General features: G+C 50.2%; 1 protein-coding gene across 2 annotated transcripts in view; it reads right to left on the reverse strand.

Moving 5' to 3' along the window:
* The window catches only part of TP53I11 (tumor protein p53 inducible protein 11), a 24,999-nt gene extending 16,155 nt beyond the window's left edge, over positions 1-8,844 (reverse strand). Inside the window, exon 1 of one of the 2 annotated variants that reach the window (XM_005522413.3) lies at positions 8,718-8,844. The gene's annotated coding sequence lies outside the window, so the exon portion shown is untranslated. The remainder of the gene's footprint in view (positions 1-8,717) is intronic. The other variant, XM_088057292.1, reaches the window with a different exon arrangement.
* Positions 8,845-9,252: the final 408 nt, after the last annotated feature.

Below are 9,252 nucleotides of genomic sequence, written 5' to 3' on the forward strand. Positions count from 1 at the left end.
AAACAGCTGTTGTTAACAACCCTGTTATAGAGCATTTCCCATATGGATGGTTATATCCACATCCTGGGTAAAATAATAAAAGTTTATTATTTAGGTAAATACATTTAATTTATAAATAGTAAGTTATATATTAATAAATTAAACCAACATCAACGTACATATATACATATAAATATATGTATTTGTACATGAATATATGTATATAAAAATATATATATATATACACACACACACAAATGAGAGACATGGGCTGATTTGGGTGGACTAGCTTTGGGTCCCACTGCACAATCTCTTGACGGGCTAGTAAAGAGAATTCAGACTACCAGACCAACCAAGTATGTTGGCATCCACCCATATTTTGGTCTCAAGGGTGAGAGAAGCAGCTTGTCCCAGACTTCTTCCTGGGAGATGACATTTAGGGCCCAACTCCTGCTTCTAGGTCAACCATTTACTGCCCTAAAGACTGATACCACCTGCGATCTCTCAGCCCTGGACTACCGCCTACACACCACTCAAACCCGTCACTGCAGCTTGGGAACACCTTCTCCCATCTTCCCTGAACAATCTGACAATATTTCCTGTTCATTCATACACAATTAGAAAGAACTCTGGGTTTATTGCTCCCTCATGGCTCCTTGGACATGAAATAAGTCCAGACATGTAGATAGGCTCAGGAAGTTGCTTAGCAAAAACATGATGGAGAAGGCCTCCCAACAAAACACATACTTCAAATACTTGGTAGCCTATCCCAACATGGCAAAAATCTCCCTCTGACACCTTAGCAGTTTCTATAGCAACAGGTTACTGCTAAAAATGTCAGATGCAAAATTCCTCATGTTGGGCAAACAGGAGCTAGGAGGACAGATTTAGAAGAGGAAAACTTCTAAATAGCTGCTGCCAGAGCTAGCACAGACTCTGCTAATTCACAAGTCAGCGGCGAAACAACTTGAAAGAAACTTCTAGCAACCCACTAGAGGGAGAACACATGGAGCACAGGGACATGTCTGTGGAGCACTGTTCCACGGCATCCCTCAGAACGAGGAGGAGCCACAAGTATCCCCCTCTCCTCCAACAAGGCACTTGAAAATGAAACCAGCTGTTTTTAGGAACAGAACTGCAGTACAGCACGCAGAGTAGGAAGTCTGAAAGCCAAACTATTAGATTATAGGTTTGGCAGTACTGCTGCTCCTTTCATAAAACCAAGACTGGGTCATTAAACCTCTGAGACCTTCGTTTTCCCAGACGTATGTGAAAAGTAAATCTACCACGGAAGTTGACACAGCTCATGTGCAGCAGGTGAGAGACATCTTACAAGCAGTGGCCCAGCCACTGTACCCCACCAGTGCCAGGTCGTGACACCTCAGCCTGCTCTGTGGACTCCTGTGCAGCACTCAGTTCATTACACACTACGTGTCAGAGGCAGAAATGCCCTTCCTGTCCTGACTAACAACCAGCTTAGCATGACATCGTTTTTTCCTGTCTTTCTTCATTCACTGCTGGTGAGAGAAAGCACTGTGGAAACCTTGGGGTGAACCTCACATGGATACTACTGCCCTCACACGCCAGAAACTCTCAGAACGTTCTCGTGGTCAGATTAAACCCAGATGCAGAAAATCAAAGCAGCCACAGCTCAGCAGAGAGCTGCACAGGGGAGGAAGGAGGAAGGAAGGCCACCACACCAACAAGAAGTGACTGCATTTGCCAGTGTGGTTCTCAAGTCAGAGTCTTGAGGAACCCACAGGCTTTCCCCACGAACACAGCACCCACCCCTCTGGAACTCACCCACCTGACTCTGCTTTTATGTGCTGCTGAGTCAGGGGAAAACTGCACTCAACCATGTATGTGGATGTGCACGTGTTTGTTTATGCATGAGCTGTCAAGCCCCGAATTATGCACAGATCAACAAGGCTCTCTGAATTCCCCGACTGTGAAGTGCGTGACATTTAATCTGAGCCTTCCTTTTGGATTTCATATCGTGCATTATCAACAATGGCTATTCAGCACACAAGTACCCTTTAGAAAGCTTTCATCAGGAAAAGGAACTCATATAAAGGATATTGAAAGAGACAACGTCTCTGATGCATGACAGGTTTTCCAGCTTCCACAAAAGACCAGTGTATGAGTACTGTGAGGAGCATACACAGTGTCAGTCTGCCTGCAGCCCAGAGTAAAAGCGCTTCATGAGTGGAGAAAATGAAGTTTGGAAGCATCAACTATAACTTGAATCTGTACATCTCCTTACCTCCCTCTTTTAGGTTCCCTTGGAAATAGGCAGGGTGAGCCAACCCCCAGCAGTGTCCATTTTAGGACACAAGATGCATCATCCCCTGCAGTGGTTCACCTCTTTTCAAACACCACAGGAGGAGCCTAGATGATGAGCAAGACTAGGCTTTTGATTGCTTTTATATGGATGGCAGTGAACTTTTCACTACATGTTCCCAGGCAAACCTTGTATCACTTTTGCCCAACCCACGGCAGGAAGATGATGAAAAAATGGGGATTATGAACAAACTAGACAACAACATGCAAGGAAAGGGGGTGGAGATGCTACGTCCTATAGTCACAGCCACAGAGGACTCACCCACATCATCCTAAGGAACTAAAGCAAGATTTCTCTTTTTCATAGCAGAGAGGAGGTAAAGGGATGGACACCGGTATGTGGCATAAACAGCCTTGGTGACAAAGGCTATCTGAGAACTGAGAGGTCCAACAGGAGCTCTCTTTCTGTCTTGCCTGGCACGTGCAAGGGAAGTCTTGGGAAAAAAATTATAAAGGTAGTTCTTCCTCCTACTTTTGTTTGATTCCTCTACCCAGGGAAAAGGAGGCAATAGAGAGATTCAGGCAGCCAAATGATAGCAGCATCAGTGCTGACAAATCAAGGTCTCAAGTAACCATGGAAAACGCAACATTGCCAGATGTCCCATCTCTACTATCAAGGGTTGTTTAAGGACCTTCCCTTCTTTTTCAGTTTTAAGTCTCAGACAGTTGGGTACAACAAGTCCCAGTAATATCAGGATCATCCATCAGGACTCTGTGTGTGTATACACACACACACACGGTGCTTTGCTACTGTGCCTGTGTATATATACATACATCCTCAAACATACAGCACAGCCTCCTGCTTGGAAGAGCTCATGACACAGAAGTGTCGGGTTTTAGTCAACACCTTCCCTATTACCTTTAGCTGTAAGGTCATTTCCATGCAGCCAGGGCTCTGGGGTTTTCAGGTTGGCCTCTTCTCCTCTGTCTTCTTTGACTAATGACAGGCAGTCAGTTTGCATGGTGATGTGATGCAAGGAATAAACTGGCTGGAGGGGATAAGCTCAACTGCTTTACTATTCCTCCATCCATCAACGCTCAATGCATCCTACTTGTCCAGAGATTTAAAAAGTGGACTTTGTCACAGTTCATGGAAGGGATTGGAAGAATTCCTGATGGGTTTTTGCCAGCAGACAAGACAAGAACATATTCATACACCCCAAGGAGAAAATGGTTACACTGGGCAGAGCAGTAGGGCAGGAGGGTGGAAGGATGCACCAGAGGTGCCTGCTGTTCAGAAGCACAGCAGATCTCTGGTCAGCACTCAGAGAGACTCCAGCAGCAATGCTGACATTAAAGTCAGCTAACATTTACTCTCACTTTACCATGAAAACAACCTGGGAAAACACAGATGGATGGTCTAAATCTTTGGTCCTGTTCAGTGCAACCTTTAACTTCTGGCAGATTTCTGCTTTCTGTGGAGTAATGTTTGGATGCTCTTTATTGCTATTAAGCAGCTTGTTCAAGAAACTTTTCTTCCTAGGCCACAAAGAAAACGCTGCTGAAAAGCTAGTACCACCCAGCTCCCCTGGATTCAGTATTGTGGTTTTTGAATTTCCCTCTCCCCTCTACAAGGAGGCAGCTCATGTTTCCATGTACTTGGAATATGCCAAACAACTACCACAAATGGCATGCCAGGCAGCTAAAATAAATGTCCATCAGAAAGACTAAGAGGGACTTAAAACCATGGACCTTTAAGACATCTTGTTTCTTCAGAAAATAGCCTGCTTCCTGGAGCTCTGGCTACGACTGGCAGTACAGCCCTCCGTTTCCACAGCACAGGCCTTCCTGAGGACTCCATACAGCACGGCAGAGTGTCTGCACCCAGGCTGTGCTCCAGCATTGCCCCCACAGCTCTCACAGCTTTGCAGCAGCACAGTACAGGGCACTAGTGAGGCTGCTGCCTGGCTGGGTGCATGCCATGCTCAGCAAGGCAGGGACAGCCAGCCAGGAAGGCTGAACTAAAGGCACCTTCTTGGCTCTCAGGAAGGATAAGAAGCACAGATGTCCTTGGGAAACTGCTCTTTGTCACTTCTATCTCCATCTACAGCAGCCCTAGCTCGAAGCCCAGAAAGAAACTGAAGCACCCAACAAGGGCTGGGATTATTTTAAGGTGCACCCAACAAGGGCTGGGATTATTTTAAGGTGCAGCAGTGGAATTCCTGGAACAACATCTGTTGGCTAAAAGAGCTTCTCAAGTCGTTATATGACCATAAACATCTGACACCAGAGGTTTGTGTTTCACTCATAAGGAGGCACCGCTACAAAAAGTGCTTCTGCTGTCATCATGGGTTACTGAATGAACGGGTTCTCAGACAAAAACACCGTCTGAGTCACCCATGGAGTTTCCTGAAGACTTGTGGGTTTTCTCTGTAGGTCTCTTTTTTGGCTGCTGACCAAACTGTTTACTTTCTCAACCCAGGCAGGATGCAGCTAAAAACAAGCGGGTTGCAAGCCTTTGTGCACTGCTCTGCCTGCACCTGCCCCTCTGGGCCATACAGTCAAAGTGCTGCTGCCTCATTTTAGTACGAAAAGGAGGGAATCCTCTCTGGTTTGCAGTAGCAGGCAGCTCCAAAGGGGACTGCACACTAACCTCCCTCTAAAATACAGAATCCCTTCAAACAAATAATTAGGTGGCCAGTGTTATATGACACTCCTATGTGTGTATCTCCGGCTACACCAACTTATCCTGTAATAGCACTCCTCAGGAGACCGGACTACTGAACCATGGATTTATTCCTAACTGCTTTTCTCCCCAGGCTCTCCTCTGGGCCTTTGACTTAATTTATGTTAATCCAAATCCCTAACAAAAACATCTAGGAAACTCTGTATCAATGGAGCCAGCTACCAGTCCCTATGCTTAGGCTTCTGATTGTGGCCCCTTAGGTTCAGGAAGTGAGCACACGGTTCCTGACCACCAGCATCAGCAGAAGCTGCTCAACCTTCAGCACTAAACCCAGCTACGATGGTTTTGATAATTTCCCTGTTTTGGTGATGGATCCCTCCTCCCCATAATGGCAACAGCAGTCATATCAATTTGGAGTAGAGCTTTCTTACAGACACTGGTGCTTGATTTTGCCCTGTAAGATGAGCTGGGTAAGGGTCCAACCAAATTCCGGCATAAATGAGTCAGGTAAAGCCTAGGCAAGAGCTGGCCCATCAAAAGCAATGTGCAAATATGCTCAAGAACATCCTACTTTGCATACAGAGGGATAGAAGGACATTTACAGATTTAGGTAATTGGAACATATACCCACTGCACAGAATGAGGATGGTAGACTTATGCACATTGTGAAACCCAGAAGGAAAGTTTGCTGCTGGGGTTTCACCAGAGCCCTGGGAGGCAGAGCTGTGGGGCCAGCACTGTGTGGTGAGCCTTCCAGTAAAAGCTTGTGCATCTCCAAGCCTCTTCCTCTCCATATGTCATCTGGGGTCAGCCACACTCAGCACCACAGATGGGCCCTGAAACACACGGAGATGCATTAAGCCTTGCAGATGACACAGAGCTTCACAAACGGAAGAAGCCCAAGAAGGCCAGAGAGCCATTTATCACTTGTCAGCTATTGAGAGTATCTTTGGTTATAGCTGGGTTTCTTTTTTAACATATTTTAGTATCTTGAACAAGAACTTTTCGAACATGGAGTGAACTCATGCTAGCCTGCGATCTCCAGGACGGCACCAAACCCGTATTTCCCAAGGGAAGGCAGAAAGCAGTGTGAACAGGGAACACCTGATCACCCCTCAAGTGTTGTTTTTCCTGCCCTGGAAAAAATCCAGATCTATTTTGTGGCCGGCACTGGGTCTTTTCCTCCCGAGACTTATTTTCACATTCCTACATCAAAAATACAAAACCCAGAAGATCTGCGTTCCATAAATAATGTCCCAATAGTGCCAAGGTCACCAAGCCGTCCCCTCTGGCATGAGGCCAGAAGTCAAATATAAACAATCTCAACATCTTTCTGGTTCACGTGTGCTTTTATCCTGTGCCAAGGGAAAGCTTCCAGCCAAAAACATAGTACTCAGAAGACAGACCCCCACCTCAGGCACAGCTCCACCCAGGTCAACATGCAGCCTCCTGGGCAGCCTGGAGGGAAGGCAGCCAATCCTGTCTGCATTAGAGGGAGATACTCTTTGTATTCTAATGGCATTTAGCAGTTTTCATTAGAAATTTGGGGGCTTACTGTGTGAGGACCAAGCAAAAGCATGACACAGAACATTTCACAATCCAAACATCCCAAAGTTATATTTGTAACCAGCGTGTGGTACCATCCCTCCCAGCCCCTACTATTCAACATGTTGACCTTCAGAGAGCTGCAGGACAAGTGAACACCAGCTGCAGATGTACTCCTGGCATTTTGCACGCTTCAGCACTCAATGCTCAATGAGAACAATAGGAAAATATTTCCCTTTGGATCACACCCCAGCCTCCAAGCAGCTCCAAATGGACTGAAAACCTCAGGGGAGGGCATGTCTGTGGTTTATTCTCCAAGAGATCAATGGCCACCCCAAGCCTTGCCTTGCTGTGTGTCTCTGGAGATGCTCTTGTGTTCATATCTCTACAATAAAACCTCACTACAAGCCCGTAAGCAGAAAGGACCAACTTCTCTTCAGATTGTAGAGGAGACCTCACCCACTCAGCCTCCTGGCTGGGACAACCACCTACCCAGGGAAGAGCTCCCTTCACCTTGCTCTGCATCACAGTTGAAGAACAAGAATACACACATACTAAGGGAACCAAGTCCCCCTTCTCCCAGATGCCATCAGTATCCCACCCCTCACTGCTGAGGGCACCAGGACACCACAGGTTCATGGTGTCCCTCACACTCTGCTGTGCATGCATCAGGTGTGTATTTATACAACCTAGCTAAGAGAGGGCTAGTTGAGGTGCTTTCATGCTGAGTCTTAAGATGGTGTATATTTTGGGGTTTTGCCAAAACCTTTCTAATAAAATTTCCTCCCTGGGCAGACACCCCTGCTTGAACTGCAACTACTATTTATTTGTTTAAAAATCACTTTCCTCATCCACAGGCCCTGAACGCCATCATTCAGCAGACTGCTCTACTGAGACAGAGTTACGGAACAAGTTATTGATGCCAAGTCCAGAACAGCCAGTGCCCTTGCATACTCTGTAGTTTCTCATGGCTCAGCTGTGTTAGCGGTACCCTAATGTCAACACGGCTTTGGTTGCTGCCGGCATTTGTAACTCCCAGCCTTTGCAGACAGAGGAGAATAAATGGTACTCATTTAATCACTTGCAGCCCTGATTCTCAGGCAGCTGCAAGAGGGTCAGGTTCTCAGGTACGAAAAAGGCGCACTGAACTCCAACTCCAAGCGGCGCTGAGGCAGGACAAGGAGCAGGCGCTGAATAAGATGTTGCTTCTTGCTCTGCCTGGCTTGCTCAGTCAGAGCTGAACTCAACAGAGAAGCCTAATAGCTGCTGCTGCTGCTGCTCTAGACAGAGCAGTGCACCTGTTCAGATGGGACAGTCAGAAGACCTGCAAGAGGCATAGCAGACCGCTCAGCACGCAGGAATGTGCAAGCTCTGGCGGGGATGCAGAGCCCGCTGAGAGCTGGCTTTCCTCACCTTGCCCTCTGTGATGGCAGGGGGTCTGTCGCGGCTCCCGCCCCCATCCCCCCCCACCCCCACCCAGGCACCTCCCCGTCCACCACGGCCAAGCCCTCCTTGTAGCCAGGGTTCCCCAGCACACCTACAGGACTGCATCCCACGGGGAGCACAGCTGTGCTACCTTCCCTTATCCCAACCCGACGCAACGCTCAGCCACCGAGGCTGACCCCCTAGCCTGTGCAGTGGTCAGGACTCAGCCTCCCCTTTCGGGCACCTGAAGTACTCATCTGGGGACCGTGGTCCTCCTGTGACGCTTCCCGAGCACGCGGAAAAGGATGGAGCACTTCCAGGAAAGAAGTGACATCGGACCTCTCTCTGCCTTAGAGTCGTGTAACAGCCAGGAGAAAGCCCTCGCCACAAAGCCACGGAACCGCCTGCGCATCACCTCGCAAGGCGGCACGGCTGCTGTCCCTCCAACGCTCGGAGTAACCTGCCACGCTCCCACCAGGATACAACGCTCCACCTCCTCCTCCTCCACCCATCCCACCCGGATCGGGCACGGCCGGGACGAAGACGGTCCCATCTCAGCCATGCGCAGCTAGCACAAGGGCTGATCCCTCTCCTAAAGCCCCTGTACGTCCGTCCTTCCGTCGGTCCATCCATCCCTCCCCCGTCCGCGCTGACTGCGAGGGGACAGCGAGAGCCGGCTGCCAGCACGCACCGGGCTCCCGAGGGGCGCACGGCCGCGGCGGGGTCCGCGCCCCCGATCCCCGGGACCCCGAGGGGCGGCGGGGAAAGTCCGCGGCGCGGGGGAACCGCGCACAGCACTCACCGCCCTAGCGCAGCTCCCGGCGGCGGGGAACACTCCCGAGGACTCGGCACGATTGCCCCATGGGCAGAGCGGTCCGGGGGCGGCAGCGGCGCCGCGCAGCCCGCAGGCGGCCAGACTGAGCCCGGCCCCCGCGCGGCGCCGCCTTTACCGCGCCCGCCCGCCCCGCCCGCGCCGGCCCACGGCGGGCGGGACCCGCCACCGCCACCGGCACCGCCCGACGGGCCGGCCCCGCCGCCCGGCCCGGCCAGGAGCGCTGCCTTACCTGCGGGGTCCCGTGTGGCTGCCGTGCGGGTCACGCGTGGGCCGCCTGCCACCGCGTCTTGGCGAGTGGGAACAAAGAGCGGCGTCCCGGAGCCGGGCTCCTGCGAGGGAAGGAGGGGCGGGGGCATCCATGGAAATAAACCCATGGGAGAAACAAAAGGCTCCTGTCCCAGCCGGCCCGTCGGACAGCTGCCGGAGGGGGTCTCATCGCTACACGTTAGACGGGTTGGAGCTGCCGAGGGTCGGCAGCGAGATTGTCCCAGTCCTTCGCTGC

Source organism: Pseudopodoces humilis, chromosome 7, assembly GCF_049639895.1.
Source record: "Pseudopodoces humilis isolate 2021_Gansu_Grassland_sample_001 chromosome 7, ASM4963989v1, whole genome shotgun sequence".
Classification (NCBI taxonomy): Eukaryota; Metazoa; Chordata; class Aves; order Passeriformes; family Paridae; genus Pseudopodoces; species Pseudopodoces humilis.